General features: G+C 52.4%; 1 protein-coding gene across 9 annotated transcripts in view; it reads left to right on the forward strand.

The window, feature by feature from the left end:
• NAV1 (neuron navigator 1) overlaps window positions 1–13,858 on the forward strand; it is a 247,903-nt gene that overhangs the window by 10,522 nt on the left and 223,523 nt on the right. For 8 of the 9 annotated variants that reach the window (XM_047839770.1, XM_047839775.1, XM_047839776.1 and 5 more), the window contains exon 2: window positions 3,559–3,699. The exons of the other annotated variant lie outside the window; for it this stretch is intronic. The gene's annotated coding sequence lies outside the window, so the exon portion shown is untranslated. The remainder of the gene's footprint in view (window positions 1–3,558; window positions 3,700–13,858) is intronic. 9 annotated transcript variants of the gene reach the window in all.

Genomic DNA, 13,858 nt, shown 5'->3' on the forward strand with positions numbered 1-13,858 from the left:
GTCACAAGACCCAAATCCCATCCTCCTGTCATAGCCCCTTCTCGGGCCTTTACCACGGAGCTTCCTCTAGTTTAGGTACAACCTTCGCTGAACGATTTCACAGCCCCAACGTCTCATTTCCTCCTCATGGCAGTGCTATGAGGTGGGAAGACAAACGTTCCTCTTTCTATACAGGGTGAAAACGGGACTCAGAAAGGCTAGGTAATTTGCCCAGAGGTTTAGGGAATCAGGTGGAAGAACCCTGGCTTCTGACCTTTATCCTTCCCAGTACCCCATGGCCCATATACGGCAGAGGTGGACAAGCGTCTTTAATGGCCCGTGGTCATCATATCTGTTACACAAATGCGGAAGTCACATTGAGGTTGTTTTTTCTTTTTTTTTTTAAATTCTGCTACTGCATTTATTTTGACAAGTCCTTGAGATTTGTCTTTTCAGTGACAGCTACTTAAAAGTACATCACCAATTTTATCACTCCTGCTAATTTTACCCAGGCAAAGGAACAATGTGAAAGTGTTACATTTTGAGTTCCGTTTCTCATTTTCTCCTCAGCGTTGAAAATGACTGTTGTGCATGAACTGAGGGCTGTGTTAAGCTGACAATCCATTAAGACTTTTGCTCTTCAGCTGTTCTGGACCTTATAAACTGGTCTTTCCCTGTTTACACACCTCCTGTGATCTCCAGAGCTCGCTCTGCCACTCATTACCCACCTCCTTAGGGAATGTCATCGCAACGACACATCTGTTAAGGCCACATCACACCTCTGAGTCATCTCCCCACTTCCTTTTGCTGGCCATGTCCAGAAAGAAATCAGAGGCCACTAGGGAGGTTCAGAAAGTGACCACAGGCTTGGGGTGGCTGTGGGAAGTAGGTGGGAAGGGCCATTGTGAGCTGGCCGCAGAGACCTTGACACTCATACCCACATCCAGTCCCGGACAAAGACCTCTGTGTTTGGGATGACAGGGCTGGGGCAGATGTCGGGGCTGGGGGTGTGGGGTGTTGCTGTGCGGATAGAGTCTGGGAGAGGCTACCCAAGGCAGAGAAAAGGCTGTAAGACCATGCTCTGGACTGAGAACTGGCAATCGCCTCGCTGGGTCCTGGCATGTAGTAGAGGCACAGGGAGTATTTGCTCTTTGCTTACTCCAGATAAGGGATAGGTTTGCCCTTAAGCTGAGGGACAGGCAGGAATGAACATAAGTGCCCTTAGTCCTAAATTTCCCTGGCTTGCTTAGCGGCCACCTCCTTGCTTCCTTGGCTGCTCCCTGACATGGGGCCTCTGAGTGAACGGGGTGGCAGAAAATGCAAACTTTGGAGTCAGTCTGACATGCAGCCTCCCTGAGCTTCAATTTCTTTATCTGTTCAATGGGGACTATCGTACCTACCTCGCAGAGTCGTGAGGGTCATCTGAGAGGGTGTTACAAACCATCTGGCATGAAGCTAATATGAGTCATTACCATCGGCCTTGACCTGGATGGCCCCTTGGCTCTTTGCACTGGGGCCTGGGAGGGCAAATGCGGGCTACACAACGTGACTGAGCAAAGCCAAGGATGCAGCAAACATTCAGCACCCCCAGCTCTGCAGACCACGCTTCTGGGCGGATTTATCCCCAAAGGGGTATTTATATACCAGACAGGGGGGAATGGTTCTCTGTCTGAGGGTCAGACAGACGGGGTGGGAGCGGTGCCGGCTCCAAGATGTATGGTCCCTCTGGGCCCCACTGGGCTCCAGACTGCAGGCCTCTGGGGGGTGTGGGGGAGTGGAGCGGCCTGGGGTTTTGTTTGGCAAAGCCCGCCTATTATCTGGCCCAGGCTGTGTTTCCAGGGCATTATAAATAGCACCGGCTTCGGAAGGAGAGGTCGCAGATGTGGCTGAGGCAAAGTATATGGGAAGGTGGGCAGATTGGAAATGATGAACTCAAGCCTTTGTGGGCCAGACTACAGGATGGGGGCCATCTCCATGGCAGTAGGACACCAGGGAGGGCTCAGCCTGGGTGCCTTTGAGGCAGAAGGCCTGACTCAGGAGCCAGAAAAGCCTGTGCTCAGTGGCCCTCGGGCCCACTCTATTTGCCTTCATCTGCCTCTTTGTAGAGAGACCGGAGCTGCGGCCTGAACCCGGGCAGGGGACTAAGCAAGAGCCTGAACAAGATTCCAGATCTTAGAGAGATGAGGAAAAGCAAATGCCTCCTCACCTTCAGCAACACCCCTGTTCCCCAGCGAGTGCCCTGGGGTTGCCTTTCCCTCCAGTTGTAAGAGAGGGAACCCCTTTCTCTTCCTTACTGTTGGGTTCTATTCTATTCTAAATTGAGATGCACTCCACAAACCGTGAAGTGCACAAATCGTACGTGTCCGGTTTGATGCTCTTTTTTTAAAAAGTTTATTTATTTTGAAAGAGAGAGAGAGAGGGAGAGAGAGCAAGCAAGCAGGGGAGGGGCAGAGAGAGAGAATCCCAAGCAGGCTCCATGTTGTCAGCACAGAGCCCGACACAGGGCTCGATCTCATGACCTGTGAGGTCATGACCTGAGCCAAAATCAAAAGTCAGACACTTAACCTACTAAGCCACCGGGTGCCCCTGATGCTTTTTTGATGGATGAATACACCTTCATAACCCACATCCCAGTCCAGAAACAGAGCATTTTCATCAGCTCATTGTTCTTCTGTCTGTTCCCGTTCCATCAGGACATCTCCCCCCCCCCCCCCCCACAGTGTCACTGTGCTGATTTTTATTACCACTGTGCCTGTCCTTGAATTTCATGCAAATGGAATCATAGGGTATGGACTCTTTTGTGTCTGGCATCTTTAGCTCAACATAATATTTTTGAGATTCACCCGTATTGAATGATGTAGTCCTTTCCTTTTAATTTCTGATGGAGGAACGTACCCCAGTTTATCTTTGGGGGATAAAGCAGCAGCCTTTGGGCTGCTTCCTTTGCTGTAGGATCCACATCTACTAAGCAGCAGTCGGGTATCTGCTAGAGTTTTGAAAATTAAGATGAGCTGGACGTCTTTGAAATCTGCAGTGTCACCTGTTTTCCCAGAGCACTTCCTGCTTTGGTGGCTCCCTGTAAAAGGCCACAGTACCTTTCCTTTCCTTTGTGGACTAGAAAGTCACCCTTACCTCCTAGAGCTAGAAGTTTGGATCCCGGGTAGAGAGCCACAGGTTTTTCCGTAAGACAGAAAGTTGTTCTCTCTGAACTGAGCTGACGCATCTTGACGGGTAGGAGAGTCTGACCCTGCATATGGGGACCGGAGGACGTTAGCCTGAAGGTGCAGGGAAGACAGCCAAGGCCCAGAGCAGGGAAGTGACCAGGAAGCAGTGCTTTAACAGGAGTATGGTCCACGTCTGCCTTGGTCAATGAGAGCATCTCAGCGCCTCGCACAGAACCTGGCACACAGCAGGCTTTCGAAAAAGAGGTGTGGAATGAACTAGTGGATTGCAAGGTGGAGAGTTGGGCCAGCAGACCCACTGCCCCATTCCTGACATGGAATGCCTCAACGAGGGCAGCCCTGCTGGGAAAGGAAAGGAAGAGTGGGTAGATTTTTTTTTTTTTTTTTTTTTACAAAGGAGCACTCAACAGGACTTCAAGAGTTGGCCATGGAAAGGACACGAGAGAGAGGAGAATCAAAGAGGCATACAGTCTTTTTTGGAAGAGCACTGCACTGAGAGCCGGGGCCTGACTTTGGATCCCTCTTGCTCATCTGTCCAGTAGGTATAATGTTGTGTGTCAGTTTGCTAGAATTGTCGTAACAAAGTACCACAAACAGGGTGGCTTTAGACCACGGAAATTTATCGTCTTAGTTCCGGGAGCCGGAAGTCTAAAATCAAGGTGTCGGCAGGGCCGTGCTCCCTCTGAAACCTGTTCTGGAGAATCCTTCCTCGCCTTCTTGAGCTTCTGGTGCTTGCCGGCAATCCTTTGGCATTCCGTGGCTGATAGATGCCTCCCTCCGGTCTCTGCCTTCATTGTTACGTGGCCGTCTCCTCCCTGGGGGTCTTCCCATCTTCTTCCCATTGTGTGTGTCTGTGTCCAAATCCCCTCTTATAAGGACGCCCTACTTATAAAGCCAACCCTACTCCAATATGACCTCATTGTAGCTAATTACATCTGTAGCAACCCTGTCTCCAAATAAGGTCACATTCTGAGATACTGAGAGTTAGTACTATCTTTCTTGGTGACACAGTTCAATCCATAACCTGCCTGATTACATTGAATGAGGCAATGCATGTGAAGTCCTTTATAACTTCATGAGTTAGGCAAGTATCGGGTGATTTTAGCTATGGGAACTGCTTTTAACTTCTTGTGTGCCCTTGTTCAAATCTCCTCCCTTTTCTGAGTCTTGGTTTCTTCATCACATTTGGTCTCTACATCCTTCTCCAGAGCTCTATCCTGCAATTCTTTGCCTCTGAGGCTGGGAGATTTCACGTCTGGGATCTGGGGAGCTGTGGGCTCACTAACAGTTGTGGGGAAGTCAGGAGGGGGAGGGAACTGGCCTGAATGTCAGAAGGTCCAGCGCATCGTTTGGGTACCCAGCTTCCTTCTCCAGGTGGCTGGGACCCTGGAAAGTCCTGAGTATCTTCTCTCTGTACCCCCTGGGTTAGGATAGCCCTCACCTCAGTGAGGGCTAGGAGGGAGGTCTGCTATAAATAGCATTTTCCAGTCATGTCTTCCCCTGCAGGAAACACAGCAGCCTGATGAGGCAGGAAAAAGGTGTTTCCGAAAGAGAGGCCAGGAAAGGGAGAGGATACGTGAGGATTCTGGAGCCAGATGGGTTTCCCGGGTGCTGGAAGAAAGGTACCATGGAGGCAGCTCATAGGGGCTCAGGGTCAGCTGGTGTCAGCTTCTGGGGCTGGCAAGCATATGGCCCTGCCTGGGGTCTGCCAGTCACAAACCCCATGAGAACAGCCAGTGAGAAGGGCCCAGGTTGGATTTGGGCTGGGAGACTTAGGATTTCAGGTTGAGAGAGAGGATTGCAGGTGTCACATTCATTCACTTACTGATCTGATCGTTCATTCACTGAGCATTTTCCACAGCTTGGGGCTGAGCTAGGTGCTAAGACAAGCAGTGTGAGGCTCATTTGTAAAAAAATGGGTCTGGTATGCAAGCCAAGGATTGCACTGGAGGCAGCACCAGAGGCAGCCTTGGACTGTGGGAGGAGGGAGGTGGGGATGGTAACTGCTGGAGCGCAGGCAAGGCCTCCCAGGAGTGAGTGCCATTGGGTGCAAAGAATGAGTGTGAAGAGGAGGGAATGGGGAGGCAGGGAGTGAGAGATACCCCACTCCTCACCTCTGCTCTCCTGGGCCCATCCTTTGTCCAACGCCAGTGTCCAGGAGGGGTCTGAGGAGCTGCCCTGTCTCCTCTGTGGAGACTCTGGGCCAGTCCCTGGGATCTGCCTCTGGAGAATTGCCCCTCTCCTGGCCAGCAGAGAACACCGTCATCTCTGTGTAGAAAACATGTTTGATTCTCAAGTGCCATCTCCTTGAAGAGCCCTAGAAAGTCATTAATCTTCCCCTATAAAAACAGGCTTGATTCTACTGAGGCCTCTGCAGTGGCAGATGTCACAGGCAAAAGCTCAGGCCAGCAGGCTCATCCTGGGGCAGGGGGCGATGGTGAGTCAGCCAGGAACCCAGGAGCCCCAACCCTTGGTCCCCCAGCCCTCCATGATCCGGCCAGACCACAGGGCCCCCCTTAATGGCTGGAGGGGACAGAGATAAAAACAGGCTGTCCTTTCTGTTAAAAACCCCAGAGAGGGGCGCCTGGGTGGCTCAGTCAGTTGGGTGTCTGACTTCGGCTCAGGTCATGATCTCACAGTCCATGAGTTCGAGCCCCGCGTCGGGCTCTGTGCTGACAGCTCAGAGCCTGGAGCCTGCTTCAGATTCTGTCTCCCTCTCTCTCTGACCCTCCCCCGTTCATGCTCTGTCTCTCTCTGTCTCAAAAGTAAATAAACATTAAAAAATAAAAATAAAAAAAAAAAACCCAGAGAATTCTGCTTCGGTGTCACGTTGATTCCTTGGCCTTCCCATGCCACCAACAGTGATGGTGAAATGCTATACTTAAACCCCAGTCATTCTTCCAGGATGGGTTGTGACTCGTACCCAACACAGGATTCTGGCGCCTTCTGAGGAATCTGGACAAATTTCAGCTTGTGTGCTCCCCTTTTTTTGTGAAACAGTGCATAGTAGTTTTGGAAGAAAGACAAAAGTTGGGGTATGTGCCTGTGCAGCACCTAGCGGTCCAGCCCGTGGCACAGCAGTCAGACATGTACGGATGCTGAGTGTCCAACCATGCGCGGGGGCCCCCATTAGGCCATGCTTTCAGGATATTAACTCTCCATGTGGGGATTACTTACAAATCTGACTGTGGTCCCAGAGGTCCCCTGGGTCAGCCCGAGGGAGAACTGAGGTCAGAATGACCCAGCCACCTCCAGCACACTCAACTATAACCTCCAAATGGGTACCATTCTCTGCTGGTAATCAGATGACGGGATATTTCTTGATCTTCCCAGTTTTCAGGTGGGTAAACTGAGGCCCACCTTGCCCATGCCGCTTAGATTGGAAAGAACAAGTAATGAAAGCCCAGGAGAAGCTGACTGGAATCAGTCATTTCACTGTAATAATACTGAGAAATGTCAAATAGGATTTTTGTTTCAAAAGAAGAGGAAGGAGTGAGGAGAATCTGGGAGGATGCACCTCTATGTAGTGTCTGGGGTTTGCTGGAGAAGGATGAAAGGGCTCCTCGGGGCCTTGGAAAGGAAGCTGTGTCCTGGGCAGTGTCTGGGGTGAGTGTGGAGCTCTGTGTGAGAGGCTCGGAGGGGCAGGAAGAGGTCTGGGTGTCCAGAAATCAAGGATAAGAAGAAGGGTTCTTGTCCCCCTGCCACGTCTTAGTTGCGGGACTTTGTGTAAGTTATGTGTTCCTTCAGTGCCTTCCTCTGAACCGGGGATCACTTCAACCCAGCTCACCGGGCCAGCGTGAGAACTGAACGAGAGAACCCACGGAACACACCTAGTGTGGGGCCAGGCGTGCAAAGTGGTTGTTATTAAATGCGTGGTAGCTCTTGGTGAAGCCTTGTGACCTTCTGAGCCTACGTTTGCTCTCTGTGATTGGGGGCGATTTTTGTCCTGCCAGCTCAGGTCAGCTGGGAGGCTTCAGTGAGATGGCGATCATAAAGTGCCAGCATGACCCAGGTTCTCAGTCACTGTCCTCTTTTATCCATTGCCTCCTGCCCTTGGGAAGCTCCCAGTGCAGTCGGAGATACCACACCGGAGACTGGACACTGACATAAACCATCAAACGGTGGCTCTTCCAAGAGCCACTGCCTTGGAGCCTCAGCTGCCTTGGATGGGGGAGGCTGAGGGCCTCTGGGCGGAGTTGGCTTCTCTGACAAGAACAAGAACGGGAGCAGAGTTTTGAAGGAGGTGAGAAGCCTGCTGTGGCCTAGATGATGACCGAGGGGCCTCGCCGGTGGGCAGAGGGGAGCAGATTTGCCTTTGTAGGATTCATCCCAGAAGGGAAGGCCTGTTAGGCCAGAGCCGTGGAAGGACTGCTTGCGTCTCTCCTGTGTGGGTTTTGTTTAGAAGCCCCTGAGAACAGGATGGTGTCTGTCCACTTTGCGCAGGGCCCAGTGCCATCCAGCAATAGGTGCTTAATAGAGGCTGCGTAGAGGGATTCTGGGAAAGGGAGAAAGGATCTGGTTCGCCCTTTGTCTGCATGTCCTCGCATCTTCCTAGTGCTACCACCAGAGGGTGCAGTTGCCTAGCAGAAGCCAGCCAGATCCCCACGCCCTCCTTTCCTGTGCTGGCAGAAGTGAATCTTTTGGGCTGGGGAAGCAGGCCCCACGTGTATCCCCTCTTCTCCGGACTCAAACTAAGTCTGGGGACAGGAGGTTCAGTGGCATGGGGGATCTAGGTTTGCCTCTGGTTTCCTGGGCGGTGCCAAAAAAGTCTTGTATTCTTGATTTTGGTTCCACCTGCCACTGACACTGTCTCCCCACCAAAACCCAGCGTCCTTACCTTCTCCTTTTTAGGCTTCATTCTTCAGGATATAAAGCCCATTAAGTATCTTGGGTGACAGGACACCGAGCAGGCTAGGATGCTATTGGTTGGCAAGAGCAAAAGGTCAAAGATTTTCCAGCCTGGGCTCTTATTCTGGGATATGCTTCCCTTTCGTTTACGAGTCTCTCAGCCGGGGTCAGCCTTTCCTCCACCATTGGCACAGCCTTCCCGCTAGGCCAGGACCACTTGCCCCATTGTAGATGGGCAGAAGCCTCCCTAAACCACTCAGGCTGGTGGCTCTCCTGGGCCAGGGGCCCACAGGCAAGAGCCCAGTGACCCTGCATCTGGACTGGTTTGGGGTACCAAAGGGAATGACATACCACAGAATGAGGCAGGGGAGGAGCTGGGTTGGCGATGGGCCCTGGGTTCCTTACCCCCCAGCAGGCCCCAAGAGGCGGGGATTTAATGAAACCCTGTCTCCCATTCCTTTAGGGCCCAAGTCACTGTTCCCATGGAAAGAAACCAAGATCTCGACAATCTGGATCTCTGTTGCCGCGTGGCAACATTTCTGTCTCCCCTTCTCCGCAAAGCCCCTTTCCTGAGACAGAGGAGCCACAGAGAGCTTTGGGATCTGTGCCACGAGCCCTGAGGCCTCCCAGGACTCCTGCACAATGACGGGAAGGCCAAGCTGCCATCCCAGGCCAGCCTGGGTGCCACAGTACAGACAGTGGGCTCGGGGGACGTAGTCAGCATTTCTGCTGCATTTTCCACCACCACAGGCTTTCCCGTTGTGCTCCCCAGTCATTATTCTTTCCAGACGTCCTGAGCCCTGCCTGCATCCAGGGACTGGCTGTGGCCAGCATGGGGTGGGGCCTTGGTGCTCTGAACCTTCTCTTACTCAGACCCCAGAGAGTCCTTGACCACAGGAGCCTCCGTGGTGGACAAAGCTCACAGGTGACAGAACTTGCTGGGAGGACAGGAGTTCTGCTGTGAGTCCTTCTCCTTGTTTTAAAGACAGTGTTGGGGGTGACTGGCTGGCTCAGTTGGTAGAGCCTGATCTTGGGGTCCTAAGTTTGAGCCCCACATTGGGTGGAGAGTTTACTTAAAAACTTAAAAAAATAGAGTCTGAGAGAAAGAAAGAAAGAAAGAAAGAAAGAAAGAAAGAAAGAAAGGGAAAGAAAAGGAAAGAAAAGAAAAGAGAAGAGGAAGACCGTGTTGGCAGTCCCTCTTGTTGGTGGGACAGTGGGATATTGTCAACCACTGAGCTTGTTCTAAATGTAATCATTTTTAATACAGTGATCACGGTGATTTGTGGACAGGAAGGAACTACCGTTCCTTCTTCCTACTGTTCCTTTATCCTTGGCCCCCAGGATAAAGGATGACAGGAACAAAGGCAAAGGCATCTGCCCCCGTCATAGGTGGGGTTATACAGAAGCAGGGTGTGGACACGCAGACCTGGGTTTGATTCCTGGCTGTGCTACTTTCCAGCTGCGGAACTGACCTCGGCGCTTTAGCTTCCTTGACTGTCAGTGAAGTTACCGTGAAGACTGAAGAGAAGTCAGCCTACCGAGTAGCTGGCACATGGTAGACAATAAAAGTTAGTTTTATTTTCCATCATTTACATTTCTAGGTTTTTCCTTCGGCGTCCTTTTCCCCCACATACTGGAAAACCAGGGACAGAAACTGTTTTTCCCTGTCAGCCTATCGGCTCCCTTAGGGCAGGGCTCTGTCTGCCTCATCCGTTTGGCGTTTACTGGAGAGCAAGGGCTATATTTCCCCCAATCATCCTTGGGCCGCCATGAAGTTAGCGACTCTGCCTTGCCCATCCGACTGGGAGCTCTCTGAAGGCAGGGATGCGTTTCCTCCATCAGACTAGGAGCTGCTATGCTTGGACGCTTAGGCAGCAGGCACCGTTGTAGAGTAAGATTTCTGAGGTTGGAACAAAGACACCTAAGAATCAGAGGCAATTAGTTTTGAGAATCGTTGATCGGCCAAAGAGGGCAGGTAATGAACGCCACCTACTTGGTAGGCTCTGAAGGCGTTTTTCAGGCGACAAGTATGCCTCCTGACCTTGGTGTTGGGTCCCTGTTGGCAGAAGGTGTTTCTGAGATGGAGACATCTGGAGGGCAGATGCCGAGCTGGCTGGGTTGGGTGGAGGCCTGGAAGGCTTCAGATTCCAGGCTCTGTGACTCACCCCTCCAGCACAGCAGCCAGCCAGCAGCTGGGCTGCCGGGGTTGGTGGGGCAGGCCCGGCTGGACAGTGGTGCCCTCCCATTGGGCACAGCCGCATCTCAGCAGGAAAAGACCGAAGGGACCCTGGCAGGGACTGACTGCTTGGTGTAACTGCCTTCCCACACCAGTCTCAAGCTTCCCTGTGAATGGGGCTGAGAGCCTCGTTCTGAGCAGGTCCTTCCGAGAACATGCATAAACGTAGATTGTGGCCACTTCTTTCTGTGGGCCCAGGGGGACTCCCAGGCTGTTGGTGCTTATGGGTGGCAGTGAGCTGGTCTGGAGGGGGCAGGCAGGGAGTTGTGGGACAAGTCCCGTCTATGGTGTTTGTCGATAAGAGACCAGTGACTCACCAGGAAGGAAGGTGGGTTCTGAAGTCAAACACCTGAGTCCAGATCCCGGACCCTCCTTGCCTGGATGATCTCGGACAATCATTTAAGCATCAGTTTCCTCTGCTGAAAAGCGGGGATGAAAACAGCACAGGGTGGTGGGTGGATCAATGAGGTAATGCACAAGCAAGTGCTTTGTAGACAGTTTTGCCAGAATACATGGTTATGAGTGTTAAGCTGACCCCCTGACTGAGCTGTCCTGATCTTGCGGTGAAGTCCTAAGGGCAGATGTGTGGGGGAAGTGACAGACTAATCGAGAGGTGACGGGAGAGTCAGAGGGTGTAGACGTGCTTACCAAGCCCATATGGGAGCTGAGGGTTGCTGCCTCTGGTCCCACGCCTCCTGCGCGCCCACAGCAGGAGGAAACATTTGTTCCCCGGAGAAATCTCCTCCAAGAGCCTCCGGGCACGGGACCCAGGCTGGACGACAGAGGGCCGCTCGCTCACTTGCATAGGCTGTCATTATCCCGATGTGATTTTCTCTGGCATCGCCCAGTCCGGGAGAAGCTGTTGGATCTGGGCCAGGGGGAAAGTACTCGAGGCGCTGACTCCCAGGTGCAACTTGTGTCTGCCTCAGGTGCCAGGGGCAGGGCAAGGTGAACCCCAGGACCCGCCAAACCTGAAAGAGAGAGGGAGCCAGGGAATCTGATGCCCAGATTGTGTGCGGAGGCCACCTGTGACTCTGGGACTGTCACCCTACTTCTGAGTCCATTTCCTCATCTGCAAAGTGAGGGCATCGATTCCTGTTTCAGTGGGTGTTGTAAGAATAAAAGGAGGGAACGTGGGAAAGAGAAAGCTTCGGAGGGCAGGACGCTGCGGTGGCGACAGAGTCTCTGTAGGCCGACTGAGCCGCTTGGGATTCGAGACCCTTCCGCACCACCGAGCCTTCAGCCTCGCCCTGGGGGCTGTCCGGGGAGGAATAGTGAATCTAAGCTCCCCCGCTTTTTAGCAGTGAGGCTTTACCCTTCTGAGGCTCAGTGTCCTTACCTATAAAGGGGAGTGTATGTTTCTTATTGCCGCTGTCACAAATTACCACAAACTTAGTGGCTTAGGACAACACAAATTCGTTACCACGCAGCTCTGGTGGGAGGGGGGGCTAAAATCAAGACCCTGGCAGGGCTGCTGCGTTCCTTTCTGATTCGGTTCCCTTGCCTTTCCCAGATTCTAGAAGCCACTCTTACTCTTTGGTCCTTGGCCCCTTCCTTTAGCTTCAAAGCCGGCGACAGCAGGTCAAGTCCTCATGCTGCCACATTTCTGCTACTCTGCAGCGGGAAGCGGTCTCTGCTTTTAAGGACGCGTGTGATTAGATTGGGCCCACCTGGATAATCCAGGCTAATCTCCCCATCTCAGCGTCCTTAACCCTGAATACATCTGCAAAGACCCTTTGGCACTTCAGGCAACATTTTCATGGGTTCTGAGTACTAGGGCACGGATAGCTTTGGGGTCCATTGTTCTGCCTCCCATAGGGAATAATAAAGGTCCCTACCATACAGGATTCTTGGGACGAAGAAATATACATTTTAAAAGGATAATACGTGCAAAGTGACTGACGTATACTAAGTGCTCCATGAATATTTGGTTATTTATTACCATTACTCTGTAAGTTATTAATGGCACTTTTCTAAGGGAGAAGGTACAGGTTCTGGTTTCCACTAGGCCCTGTCACTCTCCCTCCCTGTGCCTCGATTTCTTCTGCCAGGAGAGGAGAAGCGGATCCTGATCTTGGCAGCTGTGACTCCAGGCCTGGGAGATACACAAAGTTTCCCTTGTGTTGTGTGAGAGCGGCTGCCAGCAGCGGGCACGGGGCCCGGCCCATGGCTATCCCAGGGACACAGCATTCACCGAGATCACAAGGGAACAGAAGGGCCCCTTCTTCAGAGGGCAGAGAGGTTCCAAGCGGATCCCTGCAGGAACTGAACCCCTCTGTGGGAAAGAATCGCTTCTGTTGTGAAGCAGCCTCACTATTTGCAGAGCGTTTTACAATCATTTTTATTAGCAGAGCCCCTGAGACCTGAGCATAATAGAAGGGCTGTCACCCACCCCCTGCCTCTCTGGGGGAAACTGAGGCTTGCACAGTTGGAGGCAGGACCCCAGGCCACGAGATGAGGTGGATTTGACCTCTAAGGGCCTTGTAGATTCAGACCAGCGTTTTACAGGCGCCAGACACTCCCCCTAACCCCCAGTTCACTGAACTGAACCAGAAATTAACACCCAATGCCTCTCAGCACCTCTCAGACTTTTCTTTAAAAGACCAATTTGAAATGCAGCCACCCTCTTTCAAATCCAGGCTCCGGCTGGTCCTTTCTTTCAGATACTGGCTGTGCCCCCTTCCCTCTGAACTTCTTCTCAGAAGCCCTGAACTCTTCTCATCATGCCCAGACTCCTTCCTATGGGCTCCAGGGGACTCACATGCTCTACCCCACTGCCCAGCACTCTCCCAACACGCGCACTGCGTGATGGTTTCTGCAGAGGGGCCAAGGGGCAAGCTACCTCTCCTGGCACTTCAACTGCTCATTGTGTCCTCTGAGGACCCCCTCCCCATGCCCCACGGAACAGCCAGTAGCTGTTTCTACATCCCAGTTCACTGTGAAGGCCTGCAGGTGGCCCAGCGCCTTCAGAGAGGCTTCCCACCAAGCCCACCACCACCCCTCCCCCATCACCCCTCCCCCCCTCGTCCCCCACCACCCTGAACTCTTGGCTTCCCCTGCCCCTCAGTGCCCAGGGATACTCAGCTGTCACATGGCTCTGTACCCCTCCCTTGTACTTAGGGTGTGCTCCTCCGCAGGGAGATGGAGATACTACCATTTCCATCCGGCAGCCCAGGGAGGGGTCTGCCGTAGTAGCATTCGCCCACAGAGCTTTCATACACAGACCACCGGCCTCCCTTGGGAAATGGCAGTGTTGCCCCACAGGTCCCCCAACCCATGGTTCCTTTAGTCCCCTAAATTCTAACTAGGGTTTTCTTTCCTGATTGACAGACGTATTACAGGAAAATAGAAAAGCATTAAATAGCCATAATCCTCCACTCCAGAAGCAGGTGCTGTTCACATTTCCTTCTAGTCTTTTCTCTTTTTATTTTTTTTAAGTTTATTTATTGATTTTGAGAGAGAGAGAGCTTGCAGGGGTCGGGGGGGGAGAGGTGGAGAGAGAGGGAGAGAGAGAATCCCCACAGGCACTCAACACAGGGCTTGATCCCATGAACTGAGCCAAAATCAAGAGTCAGATGCTTAACTGAGCACACAGGCGCCCCATAATCTTTTC

The sequence above is a fragment of the Prionailurus viverrinus genome, chromosome F1 (genome assembly GCF_022837055.1).
Source record: "Prionailurus viverrinus isolate Anna chromosome F1, UM_Priviv_1.0, whole genome shotgun sequence".
In the NCBI taxonomy this organism is placed as follows: domain Eukaryota; kingdom Metazoa; phylum Chordata; class Mammalia; order Carnivora; family Felidae; genus Prionailurus; species Prionailurus viverrinus.